The sequence below is a fragment of the Pseudophryne corroboree genome (genome assembly GCF_028390025.1).
Source record: "Pseudophryne corroboree isolate aPseCor3 chromosome 10 unlocalized genomic scaffold, aPseCor3.hap2 SUPER_10_unloc_1, whole genome shotgun sequence".
In the NCBI taxonomy this organism is placed as follows: Eukaryota; Metazoa; Chordata; class Amphibia; order Anura; family Myobatrachidae; genus Pseudophryne; species Pseudophryne corroboree.
Genome location: NW_026967472.1, coordinates 1,703,224 through 1,728,159, shown reverse-complemented (window position 1 = coordinate 1,728,159; position 24,936 = coordinate 1,703,224). Strand labels below are relative to the sequence as shown.

At 50.5% G+C, this 24,936-nt stretch overlaps 1 pseudogene; it reads left to right on the top strand.

Moving 5' to 3' along the window:
- The first annotated feature begins 18,425 nt into the window (after nt 1-18,425).
- LOC134982039 (5S ribosomal RNA) lies at nt 18,426-18,543 on the top strand (annotated as a pseudogene).
- The last annotated feature ends 6,393 nt before the right edge of the window (nt 18,544-24,936 follow it).

Genomic DNA, 24,936 nt, shown 5'->3' with positions numbered 1-24,936 from the left:
TAAGCGACCCAAGTGGCCGACACAAACACCTGGCCCATCTAGGAGTGGCACTGCAGTGTCACGCAGGCTGGCCCTTCAAAAAACTACTCCCCAAACAGCACATGACGCAAAGAAAAAAAGAGGCGCAATGAGGTAGCTGTGTGAGTAAGCTAAGCGACCCTAGTGGCCGACACAAACACCTGGCCCATCTAGGAGTGGCACTGCAGTGTCACGCAGGCTGGCCCTTCAAAAAACTACTCCCCAAACAGCACATGACGCAAAGAAAAAAAGAGGCGCAATGAGGTAGCTGTGTGAGTAAGCTAAGCGACCCTAGTGGCCGACACAAACACCTGGCCCATCTAGGAGTGGCACTGCAGTGTCACGCAGGCTGGCCCTTCAAAAAACTACTCCCCAAACAGCACATGACGCAAAGAAAAAAAGAGGCGCAATGAGGTAGCTGTGTGAGTAAGCTAAGCGACCCTAGTGGCCGACACAAACACCTGGCCCATCTAGGAGTGGCACTGCAGTGTCACGCAGGCTGGCCCTTCAAAAAACTACTCCCCAAACAGCACATGACGCAAAGAAAAAAAGAGGCGCAATGAGGTAGCTGTGTGAGTAAGCTAAGCGACCCTAGTGGCCGACACAAACACCTGGCCCATCTAGGAGTGGCACTGCAGTGTCACGCAGGCTGGCCCTTCAAAAAACTACTCCCCAAACAGCACATGATGCAAAGAAAAAAAGAGGCGCAATGAGGTAGCTGTGTGAGTAAGCTAAGCGACCCTAGTGGCCGACACAAACACCTGGCCCATCTAGGAGTGGCACTGCAGTGTCACGCAGGCTGGCCCTTCAAAAAACTACTCCCCAAACAGCACATGACGCAAAGAAAAAAAGAGGCGCAATGAGGTAGCTGTGTGAGTAAGCTAAGCGACCCAAGTGGCCGACACAAACACCTGGCCCATCTAGGAGTGGCACTGCAGTGTCACGCAGGCTGGCCCTTCAAAAAACTACTCCCCAAACAGCACATGACGCAAGGAAAAAAAGAGGCGCAATGAGGTAGCTGTGTGAGTAAGCTAAGCGACCCAAGTGGCCGACACAAACAACTGGCCCATCTATGAGTGGCACTGCAGTGTCACGCAGGCTGGCCCTTCAAAAAACTACTCCCCAAACAGCACATGACGCAAAGAAAAAAAGAGGCGCAATGAGGTAGCTGTGTGAGTAAGCTAAGCGACCCAAGTGGCCGACACAAACACCTGGCCCATCTAGGAGTGGCACTGCAGTGTCACGCAGGCTGGCCCTTCAAAAAACTACTCCCCAAACAGCACATGACGCAAAGAAAAAAAGAGGCGCAATGAGGTAGCTGTGTGAGTAAGCTAAGCGACCCTAGTGGCCGACACAAACACCTGGCCCATCTAGGAGTGGCACTGCAGTGTCACGCAGGCTGGCCCTTCAAAAAACTACTCCCCAAACAGCACATGACGCAAAGAAAAAAAGAGGCGCAATGAGGTAGCTGTGTGAGTAAGCTAAGCGACCCTAGTGGCCGACACAAACACCTGGCCCATCTAGGAGTGGCACTGCAGTGTCACGCAGGCTGGCCCTTCAAAAAACTACTCCCCAAACAGCACATGACGCAAAGAAAAAAAGAGGCGCAATGAGGTAGCTGTGTGAGTAAGCTAAGCGACCCTAGTGGCCGACACAAACACCTGGCCCATCTAGGAGTGGCACTGCAGTGTCACGCAGGCTGGCCCTTCAAAAAACTACTCCCCAAACAGCACATGACGCAAAGAAAAAAAGAGGCGCAATGAGGTAGCTGTGTGAGTAAGCTAAGCGACCCAAGTGGCCGACACAAACACCTGGCCCATCTAGGAGTGGCACCGCAGTGTCACGCAGGCTGGCCCTTCAAAAAACTACTCCCCAAACAGCACATGACGCAAAGAAAAAAAGAGGCGCAATGAGGTAGCTGTGTGAGTAAGCTAAGCGACCCAAGTGGCCGACACAAACAACTGGCCCATCTATGAGTGGCACTGCAGTGTCACGCAGGCTGGCCCTTCAAAAAACTACTCCCCAAACAGCACATGACGCAAAGAAAAAAAGAGGCGCAATGAGGTAGCTGTGTGAGTAAGCTAAGCGACCCAAGTGGCCGACACAAACACCTGGCCCATCTAGGAGTGGCACTGCAGTGTCACGCAGGCTGGCCCTTCAAAAAACTACTCCCCAAACAGCACATGACGCAAAGAAAAAAAGAGGCGCAATGAGGTAGCTGTGTGAGTAAGCTAAGCGACCCTAGTGGCCGACACAAACACCTGGCCCATCTAGGAGTGGCACTGCAGTGTCACGCAGGCTGGCCCTTCAAAAAACTACTCCCCAAACAGCACTTGACGCAAAGAAAAAAAGAGGCGCAATGAGGTAGCTGTGTGAGTAAGCTAAGCGACCCAAGTGGCCGACACAAACACCTGGCCCATCTAGGAGTGGCACTGCAGTGTCACGCAGGCTGGCCCTTCAAAAAACTACTCCCCAAACAGCACATGACGCAAAGAAAAAAAGAGGCGCAATTAGGTAGCTGTGTGAGTAAGCTAAGCGACCCTAGTGGCCGACACAAACACCTGGCCCATCTAGGAGTGGCACTGCAGTGTCACGCAGGCTGGCCCTTCAAAAAACTACTCCCCAAACAGCACATGACGCAAAGAAAAAAAGAGGCGCAATGAGGTAGCTGTGTGAGTAAGCTAAGCGACCCAAGTGGCCGACACAAACACCTGGCCCATCTAGGAGTGGCACTGCAGTGTCACGCAGGCTGGCCCTTCAAAAAACTACTCCCCAAACAGCCCATGACGCAAAGAAAAAAAGAGGCGCAATGAGGTAGCTGTGTGAGTAAGCTAAGCGACCCTAGTGGCCGACACAAACACCTGGCCCATCTAGGAGTGGCACTGCAGTGTCACGCAGGCTGGCCCTTCAAAAAACTACTCCCCAAACAGCACATGACGCAAAGAAAAAAAGAGGCGCAATGAGGTAGCTGTGTGAGTAAGCTAAGCGACCCAAGTGGCCGACACAAACACCTGGCCCATCTAGGAGTGGCACTGCAGTGTCACGCAGGCTGGCCCTTCAAAAAACTACTCCCCAAACAGCACATGACGCAAAGAAAAAAAGAGGCGCAATGAGGTAGCTGTGTGAGTAAGCTAAGCGACCCTAGTGGCCGACACAAACACCTGGCCCATCTAGGAGTGGCACTGCAGTGTCACGCAGGCTGGCCCTTCAAAAAACTACTCCCCAAACAGCACATGACGCAAAGAAAAAAAGAGGCGCAATGAGGTAGCTGTGTGAGTAAGCTAAGCGACCCAAGTGGCCGACACAAACACCTGGCCCATCTAGGAGTGGCACTGCAGTGTCACGCAGGCTGGCCCTTCAAAAAACTGCTCCCCAAACAGCACATGACGCAAAGAAAAATTAAAGAAAAAAGAGGTGCAAGATGGAATTGTCCTTGGGCCCTCCCACCCACCCTTATGTTGTATAAACAGGACATGCACACTTTAACCAACCCATCATTTCAGTGACAGGGTCTGCCACACGACTGTGACTGATATGACGGGTTGGTTTGGACCCCCACCAAAAAAGAAGCAATTAATCTCTCCTTGCACAAACTGGCTCTACAGAGGCAAGATGTCCACCTCATCATCATCCTCCGATATATCACCGTGTACATCCCCCTCCTCACAGATTATCAATTCGTCCCCACTGGAATCCACCATCTCAGCTCCCTGTGTACTTTGTGGAGGCAATTGCTGCTGGTCAATGTCTCCACGGAGGAATTGATTATAATTCATTTTCTCTAACGTCCTAGTGGATGCTGGGGACTCCGTCAGGACCATGGGGAATAGCGGCTCCGCAGGAGACAGGGCACAAAAAGTAAGCTTTTAGGATCACATGGTGTGTACTGGCTCCTCCCCCTATGACCCTCCTCCAAGCCTCAGTTAGGTTTTTGTGCCCGTCCGAGCAGGGTGCAATCTAGGTGGCTCTCTTAAAGAGTTGCTTAGAAAAAGTTTTTAGGTTCTTTATTTTCAGTGAGTCCTGCTGGCAACAGGCTCACTGCATCGAGGGACTTAGGGGAGAGAAGTGAACTCACCTGCGTGCAGGATGGATTGGCTTCTTAGGCTACTGGACACCATTAGCTCCAGAGGGAGTCGGAACACAGGTCTCGCCGGGATCCGGACTGAAAGTCGACAGTAAGTAGGTCGACAATGTCTAGGTCGACCACTATTGGTCGACAGTAACTAGGTCGACAGGGTGTCTAGGTCGACAGGGTCTTTAGGTCGACATGTTCTAGGTCGACAGGTCAAAAGGTCGACATGAGTTTTTCACAATTTTCTTTCTTTTTTTGAACCTTTTCATACTTAACGATCCACGTGGACTACGATTGGAACGGTAATCTGTGCCGAGCGAAGCGGTAGCGGAGCGAAGGCACCATGCCCGAAGCATGGCGAGCGAAGCGAGCCATGCGAGGGGACGCGGTGCACTAATTGGGGTTCCCGGTCACTCTACGAAGAAAACGACACCAAAATAACATTAAAAACTCATGTCGACCTTTTGACCTGTCGACCTAGAACATGTCGACCTAAAGACCCTGTCGACTTAGACACCCTGTCGACCTAGTTACTGTCGACCAATAGTGGTCGACCTAGACATTGTCGACCTAGTTACTGTCGACTTTCAATACCACACCCGGTCTCGCCCTGGGGTTCGTCCCGGAGCCGCGCCGCCGACCCCCCTTGCAGATGCTGAAGATTGAAGAGGTCCGGAACCAGGCGGCAGAAGACTTTCAGTCTTCATCAGGTAGCGCACAGCACTGCAGCTGTGCGCCATTGTTGTCAGCACACTTCACACAGCGGTCACGGAGGGTGCAGGGCGCGGGGGGGGGGGCGCCCTGGGCAGCAATGTATAATACCTGTATGGCGAAAAATACATCACATATAGCCCTTGAGGCTATATGGATGTATTTAACCCCTGCCAGATATCACAGACTCCGGAGAAGAAGCCCGCCGAAAAGGGGGCGGGGCCTATTCTCCTCAGCACACAGCGCCATTTTCCCTCACAGAAATGCTGGTGGGAAGGCTCCCAGGCTCTCCCCTGCACTGCACTACAGAAACAGGGTTAAAACAGAGAGGGGGGGCACTGATTTGGCGATATGAATATATATTAAAATGCTATAAGGGAGGAACACTTATATAAAGGTTGTCCCTGTATAATTATAGCGTTTTGGTGTGTGCTGGCAAACTCTCCCTCTGTCTCCCCAAAGGGCTAGTGGGTCCTGTCCTCTATCAGAGCATTCCCTATGTGTGTGCTGTATGTCGGTACGTGTGTGTCGACATGTATGAGGAAAATGTTGGTGAGGAGGCGGAGCAAATTGCCTGTAATGGTGATGTCACTCTCTAGGGAGTCGACACCGGAATGGATGGCTTATTTATGGAATTACGTGATAATGTCAACACGCTGCAAGCCGGTTGACGACATGAGACGGCCGGCGAACAAATTAGTACCTGTCCAGGCGTCTCAAACACCGTCAGGGGCTGTAAAACGCCCATTTACCTCAGTCGGTCGACACAGACCCAGACACGGACACTGATTTCAGTGTCGACGGTGAAGAAACAAACGTATTTTCCTTTAGGGCCACACGTTAAGGGCAATGAAGGAGGTGTTACATATTTCTGATACTACAAGTACCACAAAAAAGGGTATTATGTGGGATGTGAAAAAACTACCTGTAGTTTTTCCTGAATCAGATAAATTAAATGAAGTGTGTGATGATGCGTGGGTTTCCCCCGATAGAAAATTATTGGCGTTATACCCTTTCCCGCCAGAAGTTAGGGCGCGTTGGGAAACACCCCTTAGGGTGGATAAGGCGATCACATGCTTATCAGAACAAGTGGCGGTACCATCTACAGATAGGGCCGTACTTAAGGAGCCAGCTGATAGGAGGCTGGAAAATATCCTAAAAAGTATACACACACATGCTGGTGTTATACTGCGACCAGCGATCGCCTCAGCCTGGATGTGCAGAGCTGAGGTGGCTTGGTCGGATTCCCTGACTAAAAATATTGATACCCTTGACAGGGACAGTATTTTATTGACTATAGAGCATTTGAAGGATGCATTTCTATATATGCGAGATGCGCAGAGGGATATTTGCACTCTGGCATCAAGAGTAAATGCGATGTCCATATCTGCAAGAAGATGTTTATGGACACGACAGTGGTCAGGTGATGCAGATTCCAAACGGCACAAAGATGTATTGCCGTATAAAGGGGAGGAATTATTTGGGGTCGGTCCATGGGACCTGGTGGCCACGGCAACTGCTGGAAAATCCACAGTTTTTTACCCTAAGTCACATCTCTGCAGAAAAAGACACCGTCTTTTCAGCCTCAGTCCTTTCGTCCCTATAAGAGTCATATCTGCCCAGGGATAGAGGAAAGGGAAGAAGACTGCAGCAGGCAGCCCATTCCCAGGAACAGAAGCCCTCCACCGCTTCTACCAAGTTCTCAGCATGACGCTGGGACCGTACAGGACCCCTGGATCCTACAAGTAGTATCCAAGGGGTACAGATTGGAATGTCGAGACGTTTCCCCCTCGCAGGTTCCTGTAGTCTGCTGTACCAATGTCTCCCTCCGACAGGGAGGCAGTATTGAAAACAATTCACAAGCTGTATTCCCAGCAGGTGATAATAAAATTACCCCTCCTACAACAAGGAAAGGGGTATTATTCCACACTATATGGTGGTACTGAAGCCAGAAGGCTAGGTGAGACCTATTCTAAATCTGAAATATTTGAACACTTACAAAGGTTCAAATCCAGATGCAGTCACTCAGAGCAGTGATAGCGAACCGGGAAGAAGGGGACTATATGGTGTCCCGGGACATCAGGGATGCTTACCTCCATGTCCCAAAATTTGCCTTTCTCACCAAGGGTACCTCAGGTTCGTGGTACAGAACTGTCACTATCAGTTTCAGACGATGCCGTTGGATTGTCCAAGGCACCCCGGGTCCTTACCAAGGTAATGACCGAAATGAGGATTCGTCTTCAAAGAAAATGGACGACCTCCTGATAAGAACAAGGTCCAGAGAACAGTTGGAGGTCGGAGTAGCACTATCTCAAGTAGTTCTACGACAGCACGGGTGGATTCTAAATATTCCAAAACCGCAGTTGTTCCAACGACACGTCTGCTGGTCCTAGGGATGATTCTGGACACAGTCCAGAAAAAAAAAAAAGGTGTTTCTCCCAGAGGAGAAAGCCAGGGAGTTATCCGAGCTAATCGGGATCCTCCTAAAACCAGGAAAAGTGTCAGTGCATCATTGCACAAGAGTCCTGGTAAAAATGGTGGCTTATTACGAAGCGATTCCATTCGGCAGATTTCACGCAAGAACTCTTCAGTGGGATCTGCTGGACAAATGGTCCGGATCGCATCTTCAGATGCATCAGCGGATAACCCTATATCCAAGGACAAGGGTGTCTCTCCTGTGGTGATTACAGAGTGCTCATCTTCTAGAGGGCCGCAGATTCGGCATTCAGGATTGGATGCTGGTGACCACGGAGGCCAGCCTGAGAGGCTGGGGAGCAGTCACACAGGGAAAAAATTTCCAGGGAGTGTGATCAAGTCTGGAGAATTCTCTCCACATAAATATAATGGAGCTAAGAGCAAATTTATAATGCTCTAAGCTTAGCAAGACCTCTGCTTCAAGGTCAGCCGGTATTGATCCAGTGGGATAACATCACGGCAGTCGCCCACGTAAACAGAAAGGGCGGCACAAGAAGCAGGAGGGCAGTGGCAAAACTGCAAGGATTTTTCGCTAGGCGGAAAATCATGTGATAGCACTGTCAGCAGTGTTCATTCCGGGAGTGGACGACTGGGAAGCAGACTTCCTCAGCAGGCACGACCTCCACCCGGGAGAGTGGGAACTTCATCGGGAAGTTTTCCGCATGATTGTGAACCGTTGGGAAAGACCAAAGGTGGACATGATGGCGTCCCGCCCGAACAAAAAACGGGACAGGTATTGCGCCAGGTCACGAGACCTTCAGGCGATAGCTGTGGACGTCCTGGTAACACCGTGGGTGTAACAATCGGTGTATGTGTTCCCTCCTCTGCTTCTCATAACCAAGGTATTGAGAATTATAAGACGTAGAGGAGTAAGAACTATACTCGTGGCTCCGGATTGGCCAAGAGGGACTTGGTACCCGGAACTTCAAGAGATGCTCACAGAGGACTAATGGCCTCGGGAGCTAAGAAGGGACTTGTTTCAGCAAGTACCATGTCTGTTCCAAGACTTACCGCGGCTGCGTTTGACGGCATGGCGGTTGAACGCCGGATCCTAAGGGAAAAGGCATTTCGGAAGAGGTCATACCTACCCTGGTCAAAGCCAGGAAGGAGGTGACCGCACAACGTTATCACCACATGTGGTGAAAATATGTTGCGTAGGTGAGGCCAGGAAGGCCCCACGAAGAAATTTCAACTAGGTCGATTTCTGCACTTCCTGCAAACAGGAGTGTCTATGAGCCTCAAATTGGGGTCCATTAAGGTTCAAGTTTCGGCCCTGTAGATTTTCTTCCAGAAAGAATTGGCTTCGGTTCCTGAAGTCCAGACGTTTGTCAAGGGAGTATTGCATATACAACCCCCTTGTGTGCCTCCAGTGGCACCGTGGGATCTCAACGTAGTGTTGGGATTCCTCAAATCATATTGGTTTGAACCACTCAAATCTGTGGATTTGAAATATCTCACATGGAAAGTAACCATGCTGTTGGCCCTGGCCTCGGCCAGGCGATTGTCAGAATTGGCGGCTTTGTCTTACAAAAGCCCATATTTAATTTTCCATTCGGACAGGGCAGAACTGCGGACTTGTCCCCAGTTTCTTCCTAAGGTGGTGTCAGCGTTTCACCTGAAACAACCTATTGTGGTGCCTGCGGCTACTAGGGACTTGGAGGACTCCAAGTTGCTAGACGTTGTCAGGGCCCTGAAAATATATATATATATATATATATATATATAATTCCAGGACGGCTGGAGTCAGAAAGTCTGACTTGCTGTTTATGCACCCAAAAGGTGGAGGTGATGTGTGTGTGGGAGGGGGGATGTAGGGGGGTGCTTTTGGAGGTGCAGGGGGTGAGCTTAGGTGATGGGTTTCAGAAGTGCTGTGGGTGGGGGAGGTGTGGGATTGCACGGATGGGGTATGTAGATGCTGTTGTGTCGCGGGTGGGGCGCGGATGTGGTGGATGCTGTGGGTGGCGCGGGTGTGGGAGGGCTGGGTGGGATGGAGCATGCGGGGGTGTAGCGGGGGGGGGAGGTGGGTATGGGGGGGGGAGGTGTGGGGGCGCAGTGGGAGGGGCATCTGACGCAGATGTGGAGGATGCTGTGGGTGCCACGGGTGGGGGAGGGCGGGTGGGTTTGAGGGTGCAGGGGTGAGAAGTGGGTATAAGGGTGGTGCGGGGGTGCCGCAGGTGGGGTGGAGGGTGCGTGGGTGTAGGAGGGGTGAGGGGGATGGGGGTGGGGGAGGTGCAGGGGTGCCGCGGGTTGGGGGGTTGCGGGTTGTAGGTGCTACGGGTGGGGGAGGAGGCGTGTCCCGCGAGTGAGGGACAGATGTGGTGGGTGCCACGGGTGGGGAAGGGGTGGGGGGGGGGTGCTGCGGTTGGGGGAGGGAGTGCAACGGGTGGGAGGGCCGGGGGTGCTGAGGGTGTGGGTGCTATGGGTGGGGGAGGGGGCAGGAGTGCCGCGGGTGGGGGAGGGACGTGTGCCGCGGGAGGGGGGCGGATGTGGAGGATGCTGTGGGTGCCGTGGGTGTTTGGGTGGGGGAGAGGCGTGTGCCACGGGTGGGGGACGTATGTGGTGGATGCCGTGGGTAGGGTGGTGGGTTGCGGGGGGGAGAGGTGGCTACGGGGGTGGTGCGGGGGTGGGCTGGGGGTTTTTGCGGGTTGTGGGTGTTACGGGTGGGGGAGGGGGCGGGAGTGCCGTGGGTGGGGGAGGGGTGTGTGCCGCGGGTGAAGGACGAATGTGGTGGGTGCTGTGGGAGCCGCGGGTGGGGGAGGGGCGGGGGGGGGGGTGCGGATGTGGTGGATGCTGTGGGTGGGGCGGAGGGTGCAGGGGGGGTAGGTAGAGGTAGGTGTGGGGGAGGTGCGGGGGTGCCGCGGGTGGGGTAGGGGTGGGTCGGGTGGTGTAGCGGGGGGAGAGGTTGGTATAGGGGTGGGGGAGGGGCATGGGGTTTTGCGGGTTGTTAGTGTTACGGGTGGGGGAGGGGGCGGGAGTGCCGCGGGTGGGGGAGAGGTGCGTGCAGCGAGTGGGGGAGGGGGCGGGAGTGCCGCGGGTGGGGTGGATGTGGTGGATGCCGCGGGTGGGAGGGTGCGGGTTGCCGCGGGCCGCGGGTGGGTGGGGGTGGATTCTGTGGGTGGCGCGGGTGCGGATGTCAGCGGTCGTCCACAATTCTCCTCCACACTGTGCGCCAGCGGTTAGTGAGAGCGCCACTTACAGTCCCCGGCTGCACTGTCACCAGGGTGCAGGGACCGGAGGAGGGAGAGAGGGGAGTGGACGGAGATGGGGAGGGGACTGGGCAGGGATGGGCGGACAGAGGGAGGGGACTGTTCCTGCCCTGCATCCAGCCACCCAGATCTGTGCCTGTGACTCCGCCCAGTGTTAGAAAGCCAGGCACCGAGTCACAAGGCTAATATATAGGAGATACTTGGTGTCTTGATTCGTCAGCAATCATATTTCTCTGACGTCCTAGTGGATGCTGGGTACTCCGTAAGGACCATGGGGAATAGACGGGCTCCGCAGGAGACTGGGCACTCTAAAGAAAAGATTAGGTACTATCTGGTGTGCACTGGCTCCTCCCTCTATGCCCCTCCTCCAGACCTCAGTTAGAATCTGTGCCCGGCCAGAGCTGGATGCACCCTAGGGGCTCTCCTGAGCTTCCTAGAAAGAAAAGTATTTGTTAGGTTTTTTATTTTCAGTGAGATCTGCTGGCAACAGACTCACTGCTACGTGGGACTTAGGGGAGAGAAGCGAACCTACCTGCTTGCAGCTAGCTTGTGCTTCTAGGCTACTGGACACCATTAGCTCCAGAGGGATCGAACACAGGGCCCGACCTCGATCGTCCGTTCCCGGAGCGGCGGCGCCGTCCCCCTTGCAGAGCCAGAAGACGGAAGAAACCGGAGGAAATCGGCGGCTGAAGACTTCGGTCTTCATTAAGGTAGCACACAGCACTGCAGCTGTGCGCCATTGCTCCCTATGCACACCACACACTCCGGTCACTGATGGGTGCAGGGCGCTGGGGGAGGGGGGGGGGGCGCCCTGGGCAGCAATTAGAGTACCTTACATGGCTAATTGACACATAATACAGCTTTTAAGCTGTATATGTGCATAATCCCCCGCCATTATACAGATAAAAAAGCGGGAGAAAGTCCGCCGAGAAGGGGGCGGGGCTATCTTCCTCAGCATACCGGCGCCATTTTCTCTTCACAGCTCCGCTGGAAGACAGCTCCCCAGGCTCTCCCCTGCAGTTTCCAGACATCAAGGGTAAAAAAGAGAGGGTGGGGCACTAAATTTAGGCGCAAAAACTATATATAAAAGCAGCTATAGGGAATATCGCTTTTGTTAGTGTAAATCCCTGATTATATAGCGCTGTGGTGTGTGCTGGCATACTCTCTCTCTGTCTCCCCAAAGGACTTTGTGGGGTCCTGTCCTCAGTCAGAGCATTCCCTGTGTGTGTGTGCGGTGTGTCGGTACGGCTTTGTCGACATGTTTGATGAGGACGCTTACGTGGAGGTGGAGCAGGTTGCCGATAAGTGTGATGTCGCCCCCTGCGGGGCCGACACCTGAGTGGATGGATATGTGGAAGGTATTAACCGACAGTGTCAACTCCTTGCATAAAAGGTTCGATGACGCAGCTTTGGGACAGCCGGCATCTCAGCCCGCGCCTGCCCAGGCATCTCAGAGGCCGTCAGGGGCTCAAAAACGCCCGCTACCTCAGATGGCAGACACAGATGTCGACACGGAATCTGACTCCAGTGTCGACGAGGATGAGACAAATATACAATCCACTAGGGCCATCCGATGCATGATTATGGCAATGAAAAATGTGTTGCACATTTCTGACATTAACCCGGTTACCACAAAAAAGGGTATTATGTTTGGGGAGAAAAAGCAGCCAGTGACTTTTCCCCGATCTGATGAGTTAAACGAATTGTGTGAAGAAGCGTGGGGTTCCCCAGATAAGAAACTAGTAATTTCTAAGCGGTTACTAATGGCGTACCCTTTCCCGCCAACGGATAGGTAACGCTGGGAGACATCCCCTAAGGTGGACAAGGCGCTCACACGCTTATCAAAAAAGGTGGCACTGCCGTCTCAGGATACGGCCGCCTTAAAGGAGCCTGCAGATAGAAAGCAGGAGGCTATCCTGAAGTCTGTGTATACACACTCAGGTACTATACTGAGACCTGCTATTGCTTCAGCATGGATGTGCAGTGCTACAGCAGCGTGGTCTGATTCCCTGTCTGATAACATTGATTCCCTTGACAGGGACACTATATTGCTAACCATAGAGCATATTAAAGACGTAGTCTTATATATGAGAGATGCACAGAGGGACATTTGCCGGCTGGCATCTAGAATTAATGCGAGGAGAGTATTATGGACTCGGCAGTGGACAGGTGATGCTGATTCTAAAAGGCACATGGAAATTTTGCCTTATAAGGGTGAGGAATTGTTTGGGGACGGTCTTTCGGACCTCGTATCCAGTCGCCATGCCTTCAAACGCAGCCGCGGTAAGTCTTGGAACAGACAGGGCCCCTGCTGCAGCAGGTCCTGTCTGAGCGGCAGAGGCCATGGGTCCTCTGACATCATTTCTTGAAGTTCCGGGTACCAAGCTCTTCTTGGCCAATCCGGAACAATGAGTATAGTTCTTACTCCTCTTCTCCTTATTATCCTCAGTACCTTTGGTATGAGAGGAAGAGGAGGGAACACATAAACCGACCGGTACACCCACGGTGTCACTAGAGCGTCCACAGCTATCGCCTGCGGGTCTCTTGACCTGGCGCAATATCTTTCTAGCTTTTTGTTTAGGCGGGACGCCATCATGTCCACCTGTGGCCTTTCCCAACGGTTTACAATCAGTTGGAAGACTTCTGGATGAAGTCCCCACTCTCCCGAGTGGAGGTCGTGCCTGCTGAGGAAGTCTGCTTCCCAGTTGTCCACTCCCGGAATGAACACTGCTGACAGTGCTAACACGTGATTTTCCGCCCATCGGAGAATCCTTGTGGGTTCTGCCATCGCCGTCCTGCTTCTCGTGCCGCCCTGTCGGTTTACATGGGCGACCGCCGTGATGTTGTCTGACTGGATCAGTACCGGCTGGTTTTGAAGCAGGGGTTTTGCCTGACTTAGGGCATTGTAAATGGCCCTCAGCTCCAGAATATTTATGTGCAGGGAAGTCTCCTGACTTGACCATAGTCCTTGGAAGTTTCTTCCCTGTGTGACTGCCCCCCAGCCTCGAAGGCTGGCATCCGTGGTCACCAGGACCCAGTCCTGTATGCCGAATCTGCGGCCCTCTTGAAGATGAGCACTCTGCAGCCACCACAGCAGAGACACCCTGGTCCTTGGAGACAGGGTTATCAGCCGATGCATCTGAAGATGCGATCCGGACCACTTGTCCAACAGGTCCCACTGAAAGGTTCTTGCATGGAACCTGCCGAATGGAATTGCTTCGTAGGAAGCTACCATCTTTCCCAGAATCCGCGTGCAGTGATGCACCGACACCTGTTTTGGTTTTAGGAGGTCTCTGACTAGAGATGACAGCTCCTTGGCCTTCTCCTCCGGGAGAAACACTTTTTTCTGTTCTGTGTCCAGAACCATCCCCAGGAACAGTAGACGTGTCGTAGGGACCAGCTGTGACTTTGGAATATTTAGAATCCAGCCGTGCTGTTGTAGCACCTCCCGAGATAGTGCTACCCCGACCAACAACTGGTCCCTGGACCTCGCCTTTATCAGGAGATCGTCCAAGTACGGGATAATTAAAACTCCCTTCTTTCGAAGGAGTATCATCATTTCGGCCATTACCTTGGTAAAGACCCTCGGAGCCGTGGATAGACCGAACGGCAATGTCTGGAATTGGTAATGACAATCCTGTACCACAAATCTGAGGTACTCCTGGTGAGGATGGTAAATGGGGACATGCAGGTAAGCATCCTTGATGTCCAGTGATACCATGTAATCCCCCTCGTCCAGGCTTGCAATAACCGCCCTGAGCGATTCCATCTTGAACTTGAATTTTTTTATATACGTGTTCAAGGATTTCAAATTTAAAATGGGTCTCACCGAACCGTCCGGTTTCGGTACCACAAACATTGTGGAATAGTAACCCCGTCCTAGTTGAAGTAGGGGCACCTTTACTATCACCTGCTGGGAATACAGCTTGTGAATTGCCGCTAACACTGCCTCCCTGCCTGATGGAGTTGTTGGCAAGGCAGATTTGAGGAAACGGCGGGGGGGAGACGTCTCGAATTCCAGCTTGTACCCCTGAGATACTACTTGAAAGATCCAGGGATCCACCCGTGAGCGAGCCCACTGATCGCTGAAATTTTTGAGATGGGCCCCCACCGTACCTGGCTCCGCCTGTGGAGCCCCAGCGTCATGCTGTGGACTTAGAGGAAGCGGGGGAGGACTTTTGCTCCTGGGAACTGGCTGTATGCTGCAGCTTTTTCCCTCTACCTCTGCCTCTGGGCAGAAAGGACGCGCCTTTAACCCGCTTGCCCTTATTGGGCCGAAAGGACTGTACCTGATAATACGGTGCTTTCTTTGGCTGTGAGGGAACATGGGGTAAAAATGTAGACTTCCCAGCTGTTGCTGTGGAAACGAGGTCCGAGAGACCATGCCCGAACAACTCCTCACCCTTATAAGGCAAAACTTCCATGTGCCTTTTAGAATCTGCATCTCCTGTCCACTGCCGAGTCCATAACCCTCTCCTGGCAGAAATGGACATTGCACTTATTTTAGATGCCAGCCGGCAAATATCCCTCTGTGCATCCCTCATGTATAAGAGTGCGTCTTTAATATGCTCTACGGTTAGCAATATAGTGTCCCTGTCTAGGGTATCAATATTTTCCGACAGGGAATCTGACCACGCAGCTGCAGCACTGCACATCCATGCTGAAGCAATAGCTGGTCTCAGTATAACACCTGTGTGTGTGTATATATAGACTTCAGGATAGCCTCCTGCTTTCTATCAGCAGATTCCTTCAGGGCGGCCGTATCCGGAGACGGTAGTGCCACCATCTTTGACAAGCGTGTGAGCGCTTTATCCACCCTAGGGGATGTTTCCCAACGTGACCTATCCTCTGGCGGGAAAGGGTACGCCATTAGTAACCACTTAGAAATTACCAGTTTCTTATCGGGGGAAGCCCACGCTTCTTCACACACTTCATTTAATTCCTCAGATGGAAGAAAAACAACTGGTAGTTTTTTCTCTCCAAACATAATACCCTTTTTTGTGGTACACGGGGTAACATCAGAAATATGCAACACATTTTTCATTGCCTCAATCATAAAACGTGTGGCCCTATTGGAAGATACATTAGTCTCATCGTCGTCAACACTGGATTCAGTATCCGTGTCGACATCTGTGTCTGCCATCTGAGGTAGCGGGCGTTTTAGAGCCCCTGATGGCTTTTGAGACGCCTGGGCAGGCACAGGCTGAGAAGCCGGCTATCCCATATTTGGTATGTCGTCAAACCTTTTATGCAAGGAGTCGACGCTGTCGCGTAATTCCTTCCACAGAACCATCCACTCAGGTGTCGACCCTGCAGGGGGTGACATCACATTTATCGGCATCTGCTCCGCCTCCACATAAGCCTCCTCATCAGACATGTCGACACAGCCGTACCGACACATCGCATACACACAGGGAATGCTCTGACAGAGGACAGGACCCCACAAAGCCCTTTGGGGAGACAGAGAGAGAGTATGCCAGCACACACCAGAGCGCTATATAACACAGGGATCCCACTATAAATGAGTGTTTTTTCCCTTATAGCTGCTTATATTATATATATATATATATATATATATATATATATACTGCGCCTAAATTTAGTGCCCCCCTCTCTTTTTTACCCTTATGTAGCTTGACACTGCAGGGGAGAGCCAGGGAGCGTCCTTCCAGCGGAGCTGTGAGGGAAAAAATGGTGCCAGTGTGCTGAGGGAGATGGCCCCGCCCCTTTTCCGGCGGACTTCTCCCGCTTTTTCTGGAATTCTGGCAGGGGTATTTTTACACCTATATAGCCTTCCTGACTATATATGGTGTAGATTTGCCAGCCAAGGTGTATTATATTGCCCTCAGGGCGCCCCCCCCCAGCGCCCTGCACCCATCAGTGACCGGAGTGTGAGGTGTGCATGAGGAGCAATGGCGCACAGCTGCAGCGCTGTGCGCTACCTTGTTGAAGACAGAAGTCTTCTGCCGCCGATTTTCGGGAACACTTCTTGCTTCTGGCTCTGTAAGGGGGCCGGCGGCACGGCTCCGGGACCGAACGATCAAGGTCGGGTCCTGTGTTCGATCCCTCTGGAGCTAATGGTGTCCAGTAGCCTAAGAAGCCCAAGCTACCACCAGTTAGGTAGGTTCGCTTCTTCTCCCCTTAGTCCCTCGCTGCAGTGAGTCTGTTGCCAGCAGATCTCACTGTAAAATAAAAAACCTAAAATATACTTTCTTTCTAGGAGCTCAGGAGAGCCCCTAGTGTGCATCCAGCTCAGCCGGGCACAAGATTCTAACTGAAGTCTGGAGGAGGGTCATGGTGGGAGGAGCCAGTGCACACCAGTTAGACCTAAAGCTTTCTTTATAGTTGTGCCCAGTCTCCTGCGGAGCCGCTATTCCCCATGGTCCTTACGGAGTCCCAGCATCCACTTAGGACGTCAGAGAAAATAAGATTTTACTCACCGGTAAATCTATTTCTCGTAGTCCGTAGTGGATGCTGGGCGCCCGTCCCAAGTGCGGAATTCTGCAATACTTGTATATAGTTATTGCTTAACTATAGGGTTTTTTGTTCTGAGCCATCAGTTTAATGAGGCTCAGTTGTTGTTCATACTGTTAACTGGGTATAATTATCACAAGTTGTACGGTGTGATTGGTGTGGCTGGTATGAGTCTTACCCTGGATTCCAAATCCTTTCCTAGTAATGTCAGCTCTTCCGGGCACAGTTTCCCTAACTGAGGTCTGGAGGAGGGGCATAGAGGGAGGAGCCAGTGCACACCAGATATAGTACCTAATCTTTTCTTTAGAGTGCCCAGTCTCCTGCGAAGCCCGTCTATTCCCCATGGTCCTTACGGAGTACCCAGCATCCACTACGGACTACGAGAAATAGATTTACCGGTGAGTAAAATCTTATTATTTATTTGTGGCTGTAACTTTTATCCATATTAGGCAGCAGAGTGGTCTGTGTATACATCAGTTATTATCACTGTGATATGTGAACACTGGGGGTAATTCCAAGTTGATCGTAGCAGGATTTTTGATAGCAATTGGGCAAAACCATGTGCACTGCAGGGGAGGCAGATATAACATGTGCAGAAAGAGTTAGATTTGGGTGGGTTATTTTGTTTCTGTGCAGGGTAAATACTGGCTGCTTTATTTTTACACTGCAATTTAGATTGCAGATTGAACACACCACACCCAAATCTAACTCTCTCTGCACATGTTATTTCTTCCTCCCCTGCAGTGCACATGGTTTTGCCCAATTGCTAACAAAAATCCTGCTGCGATCAACTCAGAATTACCCCCTTTATTGTAACATTTGCTGTTACATGTAGCCTATGTTTTTCCACAGCTGAACTGATTGCTGGTCTTCGATACAATGTAGCGGTGTGCAGCTGAGCAAGACACATGGGACTTTCATTATCTTTGCTATTCGTGTGATTTTGTTATTACTACATTCATACTATTCATACTATCAGTTTTGTGATATATTCTTGTGGTGTGCAGATGAGCAAGACACATAGTACATTTATCATCCTTGCTAACTGTGTATCTTGTTATCATCACTTTTATACCAATTCTATACCAACATTTCTGTGATATATCCAGGTGTTCTAATCATATGCCTATTGGCACTTACTATCAATAGGATTACTTTTATATTTACGCTAGCTATTGCTCTGGGTATATAGCAGATTTTTGACAATCTCAGTCAAACGTTTCTGAACCCGTTTGTATATTCCCTTTTTTTTTTTAACAAGTACAATTGTCTTCCACCAATTTTCTCTATTATTATTCTGGACTCTCACCAGTGATCCAGAGATAGGTTCACCCTAATGCCTTTTCCTAACGCTGGCAGCAGATCCATTCTACTTTTCACTCCTTATTGCTTTTTTCTTCTGATTCATTTCTATGAATTTCTTATGTGAACTCTCATCAGTGATCCCAGAGCAACCAGGGTATTTGTACCCCTACTATCATACCACACTGTAAACGCCCGATTCCCTCTGATCTTGGAAGCGAAGCAGTGCGGGCTTGGCCAGTACTAGGGTGGGTGACCCCCTAGGAAGACCGAGTGTAGTAGAGGCCGAAGTGATTTATACGCTTTGAGCCTAAAGGCCCATGCACTCTGGGCGATTTTGAGCTGAGAGCGGGTCACTTTTGGGGTTTTGAGCTACTTTCAGCTCAAAGCCGCCCAGTGTGTATGCACAAGCGATGAGCGGTGAGTGCTGATGCGCGCTCCCGCTTCATCGCTAGCGGCCGCCATTCATCTACTGGTATTACCAGTAGATGAACGGTGGGGTGAGCGTCCTGCTATGGAAAGCCGTTCACCCCCGCTGACATCTCTGGGCAGTGGGTAAAAGCGCTCAGTGTGTATGCACCTTAACGCTGACAGCAGATTTACCTCTCTTTTCTAAGTCTTTATATCGATCTCTACCTTCCATTGTACTATTCCTTTATCATAATAATTCTTCCTGTAACGTCTTTACCGCAATTTTCAGCTATTGGTACTATCTACTCTTGTTCACACAGTAGCAAATACACCCTATTTAGGTTCATATGACACCTGTTCTTCATTTCGGTGACTGGTACTGACTACGAATATTACACATTTGGTCCCCCTGTTCAGGGTTTATAAGCGTTTGCTAATAAATGAGAGACCTCTAGAGTGACGGACTTTAAGCCATTGTGTTTAATTCTGTTATTATGTCCATGTTGGATACAACAACTGTTTTACTTTAACAATGTATCATTAAATCTTTATATTTTAATATTTCAATACTATAGTCTCCTTTTGACTGTTTCTAAGAGTGCACCCACAAAAGAGTATTCTTTCTTTCTCCTTTTGTATAACTGTTAATACAACACTGACTCTGGGTGCACCACCAACACATGAATTTATATGAATTTACCCTTAATATTCATCTACATCCGGGCAGAAACAGGCAGATCGTATTGCTTCAAAGTCGGCAATATTTGTACACCCATTTGAAGCTACTCTGAGTACACCCCCTGCAGGCGGCTACTGAGCATGAGCAACAAATTGAAATGCCCTATCTTTAAAATGGGGCATATTGTACTAAATAAAATAAAAAAACCTGTAACTTTCTGAAAAACTTTAACCCCAAAAGGCACTACACTGGGACAAGCTCTATCTAACAAAACAAACGCCTAGGGCCAAATGTAATAGAGTGAGAGTTTCAGAAAGTGAGAAATTTGGTAAGGTTTTGCAGTTTTTTTTAAGTGGCAATCATTTACACAGCAAAACCTTGTTGATCTTGCTGTGTAAATGATTGCCACTTTAAAAAAAAAAGTGCAAAACCTTACCAAATCTCGCACTCTGTTACATTTCTCCCCAAGTTATAAAACTGTCACATTAGCCAAACAGGAAGTAGCAGGAAAAAACTGTCAGTTTAAACTTTAGATTACTCCCAATTACTATTTATTTTATTTTTGTGCCCTGTAATTTGTATGATATACACACACCCTCCCCTGCTTTGTCTGGCCCCACCCCTTGCTTGACCAATCCAGCTCCTCCGCCACTCAACTCCTTCATAATCCACCCCAGTTGCTCTCCGTAACCCCCTGCCACCTCCCCTTTTGTCCGATTCATCACCACCCCCAAACCGTACAGTTTTTTTAAACATTTTTTTATTTGTTTAAACCAGGCATGTCCAAACTGCGGATCTCCAGCTGTTGAGAAACTACACATCCCAGCATGCCCTGACACAGCTATAGCATTCTCTGACAGCAAAACTGTGTAAGGGCATGCTGGGATATGTAGTTTCAAAACAGCTGGAGGGCCACAATTTGGACATGCCTGGTTTAAACTATAAAAAATAAGATTTTACTCACCGGTAAATCTATTTCTCGTAGTCCGTAGTGGATGCTGGGACTCCGTAAAGACCACGGGGAATAGCGGCTCCGCAGGAGACTGGGCACAACTATAAAGAAAGCTTTAGGTCTAACTTAACTGGTGTGCACTGGCTCCTCCCACTATGACCCTCCTCCAGACTTCAGTTAGGATACTGTGCCCGGAATAGCTGACACAATCAGGAAGGATTTTGAATCCCGGGTAAGACTCATACCAGCCACACCAATCACACCGTATAACTCGTGATACTATACCAAGTTAACAGTATGACAACAACTGAGCCTCTCAACAGATGGCTCAACAATAACCCTTTAGTTAACAATAACTATGTACAAGTATTGCAGACAATCCGCACTTGGGATGGGCGCCCAGCATCCACTACGGACTACGAGAAATAGATTTACCGGTGAGTAAAATCTTATTTTCTCTGACATCCTAAGTGGATGCTGGGACTCCGTAAGGACCATGGGGATTATACCAAAGCTCCCAAACGGGCGGGAGAGTGCGGATGACTCTGCAGCACCGAATGGGCAAACTCTAGGTCCTCCTCAGCCAGGGTGTCAAACTTGTAGAATTTAGCAAATGTGTTCGACCCCGACCAAGTAGCTGCTCGGCAAAGTTGTAAAGCCGAGACCCCTCGGGCAGCCGCCCAAGAAGAGCCCACCTTCCTTGTGGAATGGGCTTTCACTGATTTAGGATGCGGCAGTCCAGCCGCAGAATGTGCAAGCTGAATCGTACTACAGATCCAGCGAGCAATAGTCTGCTTTGAAGCAGGAGCACCCAGCTTGTTGGATGCATACAGGATAAATAGCGAGTCAGTCTTTCTGACTCCAGCTGTCCTGGAAACATAGATTTTCAGGGCCCTGACTACGTCCAACAACTTGGAAGCCTCCAAGTCTTCAGTAGCCGCAGGCACCACGATAGGTTGGTTCAGATGAAAAGCTGATACCACTTTAGGGAGAAACTGGGGACGAGTCCTCAATTCTGCCCTATCCATATTGAAAATCAGATAAGGGCTTTTACATGACAAAGCCGCCAATTCTGACACACGCCTGGCCGAAGCCAAGGCCAACAGCATGACCACTTTCCACGTGAGATATTTCAATTCCACGGTTTTTAGTGGCTCAAACCAATGTGACTTTAGGAAATCCAACACCACGTTGAGATCCCAAGGTGCCACTGGAGGCACAAAAGGGGGCTGAATATGCAGCACTCCCTTAACAAAAGTCTGAACTTCAGGTAGTGAAGCCAGTTCTCTCTGGAAGAAAATCGATAGAGCCGAAATCTGGACCTTAATGGAACCCAATTTTAGGCCCATAGTCACCCCTCACTGTAGGAAGTGCAGAAATCGACCTAGCTGAAATTCCTCCGTTGGGGCCTTCCTGGCCTCACACCACGCAACATATATTCGCCAAATGCGGTGATAATGGTTTGCGGTAACTTCTTTCCTAGCTTTAATCAGCGTAGGAATGACTTCCTCCGGAATGCCCTTTTCCTTCAGGATCCGGTGTTCAACCGCCATGCCGTCAAACGCAGCCGCGGTAAGTCTTGGAACAGACAGGGCCCCTGCTGCAGCAGGTCCTGTCTGAGCGGCAGAGGCCATGGGTCCTCTGAGATCATTTCTTGAAGTTCCGGGTACCAAGCTCTTCTTGGCCAATCCGGAACAATGAGTATAGTTCTTACTCCTCTTCTCCTTATTATCCTCAGTACCTTTGGTATGAGAGGAAGAGGAGGGAACACATAAACCGACCGGTACATCCACGGTGTCACTAGAGCGTCCACAGCTATCGCCTGAGGGTCTCTCGACCTTGCGCAATATCTTTCTAGCTTTTTGTTTAGGCGGGACGCCATCATGTCCACCTGTGGCTTTTCCCAACGGTTTACAATCAGTTGAAAGACTTCCGGATGAAGTCCCCACTCTCCCGGGTGGAGGTCGTGTCTGCTGAGGAAGTCTGCTTCCCAGTTGTCCACTCCCGGAATGAACACTGCTGACAGTGCTAACACGTGATTTCTCTAACGTCCTAGTGGATGCTGGGGACTCCGTCAGGACCATGGGGAATAGCGGCTCCGCAGGAGACAGGGCACAAAAGCAAGCTTTTAGGATCACATGGTGTGTACTGGCTCCTCCCCCTATGACCCTCCTCCAAGCCTCAGTTAGGTTTTTGTGCCCGTCCGAGCAGGGTGCAATCTAGGTGGCTCTCCTAAAGAGCTGCTTAGAAAAAGTTTTTAGGTTTTTTATTTTCAGTGAGTCCTGCTGGCAACAGGCTCACTGCATCGAGGGACTTAGGGGAGAGATTTTCAACTCACCTGCGTGCAGGATGGATTGGAGTCTTAGGCTACTGGACATAGCTCCAGAGGGAGTCGGAACACAGGTCACCCTGGGGTTCGTCCCGGAGCCGCGCCGCCGATCCCCCTTACAGATGCTGAAGATCGTGGGTCCGGAAACAGGCGGCAGAAGGCTCTTCAGCCTTCATGAAGGTAGCGCACAGCACTGCAGCTGTGCGCCATTGTTGCTACACACTTCACACTGAACGGTCACGGAGGGTGCAGGGCGCTGCTGGGGGCGCCCTGGGCAGCAATAATTAATACCTTTTATGGCAAAGAATACATCACATATAGCCATTGAGGCTATATGTATGTATTTAACCCAGGCCAGATATCTCAAAACCCGGGAGAAAAGCCAGCCGAAAAGGGGGCGGGGCTTATTCTCCTCAGCACACAGCGCCATTTTCCTGCTCAGCTCCGCTGTGAGGAAGGCTCCCAGGACTCTCCCCTGCACTGCACTACAGAAACAGGGTAACAAAGAGAAGGGGGGCATATTTTGGCGATATTTATATATTTAAAGCGCATATAACAGAAACAACACCTTTTAGGGTTGTTTATATACATTTTATAGCGCTTTTGGTGTGTGCTGGCAAACTCTCCCTCTGTCTCCCCAAAGGGCTAGTGGGGTCCTGTCTTCGATAAGAGCATTCCCTGTGTGTCTGCTGTGTGTCGGTACGTGTGTGTCGACATGTATGAGGACGATGTTGGTATGGAGGCGGAGCAATTGCCGGTAATGGTGATGTCACCCCCTAGGGAGTCGACACCGGAATGGATGGCTTTAATTATGGAATTACGTGATAATGTTAGTACATTACAAAAGTCAGTTGACGAAATGAGACGGCCGGAAAACCAGTTGGTACCTGCTCAGGCGTCTCAGACACCGTCAGGGGCTGTAAAACGTCCCTTACCTCAGTCAGTCGACACAGGTACCGACACAGATGAATCTAGTGTCGACGGTGAAGAAACAAACGTATTTTCCAATAGGGCCACACGTTATATGATCACGGCAATGAAGGAGGCTTTGCAGATCTCTGATACTGCAGGTACCTCAAAAAGGGGTATTATGTGGGGGGTGAAAAAACTACCTGTAGCTTTTCCAGAATCAGAGGAATTGAATGACGTGTGTGATGAAGCGTGGGTTAACCCCGATAGAAAACTGCTAATTTCAAAGAAGTTATTGGCATTATACCCTTTCCCACCAGAGGTTAGGGCGCGCTGGGAAACACCCCCTAGGGTGGATAAAGCGCTCACACGTTTATCAAAACAAGTGGCATTGCCGTCTCCTGATACGGCCGCCCTCAAGGATCCAGCAGATAGGAGGCTGGAAACTACACTGAAGAGTATATACACACATACTGGTGTTTTACTCCGACCAGCAATAGCCTCAGCCTGGATGTGCAGTGCTGGGGTAGTGTGGTTGGATTCCCTGACTGAAAATATTGATACCCTGGATAGGGACAGTATTTTATTGACTTTAGAGCAATTAAAGGATGCGTTTCTTTATATGCGAGATGCTCAGAGGGATATTTGCACTCTGGCATCGAGAGTAAATGCGATGTCCATATCTGCCAGAAGAAGTTTATGGACGCGACAGTGGTCAGGTGATGCGGATTCCAAAAGGCATATGGAAGTATTGCCATATAAAGGAGAGGAATTATTTGGGGTCGGTCTATCGGATCTGGTGGCCACGGCAACTGCCGGCAAATCCACGTTTTTACCTCAGACTCCCTCCCAACAGAAAAAGACACCGTCTTTTCAGCCGCAGTCCTTTCGCTCCTATAAAAACAAGCGGGCAAAAGGACAGTCTTATCTGCCCCGAGGCAGAGGAAAGGGTAAGAGAGGGCAGCAAGCAGCCCCTGCCCAGGAACAGAAGCCCGCCCCGGGTTCTACAAAGCCATCAGCATGACGCTGGGGCTTTACTAGCGGACTCAGGAGCGGTGGGGGGTCGACTAAAGATTTTCAGCAATCAGTGGGCTCGCTCACAGGTGGACCCGTGGATCCTGCAGATAGTATCTCAGGGTTACATGTTGGAATTCGAAAGGTCTCCCCCTCGCCGGTTCCTAAAGTCTGCTTTACCAACGCCTCCCTTAGAAAGGGCGACGGTATTGGAAGCCATTCACAAGCTGTATTCTCAGCAGGTGATAATCAAGGTACCCCTCCTACAACAGGGAAAGGGGTATTATTCCACACTATTTGTGGTACCGAAGCCGGACGGTTCGGTAAGACCTATTCTAAATCTGAAATCCTTGAACCTGTACATACAGAAATTCAAGTTCAAGA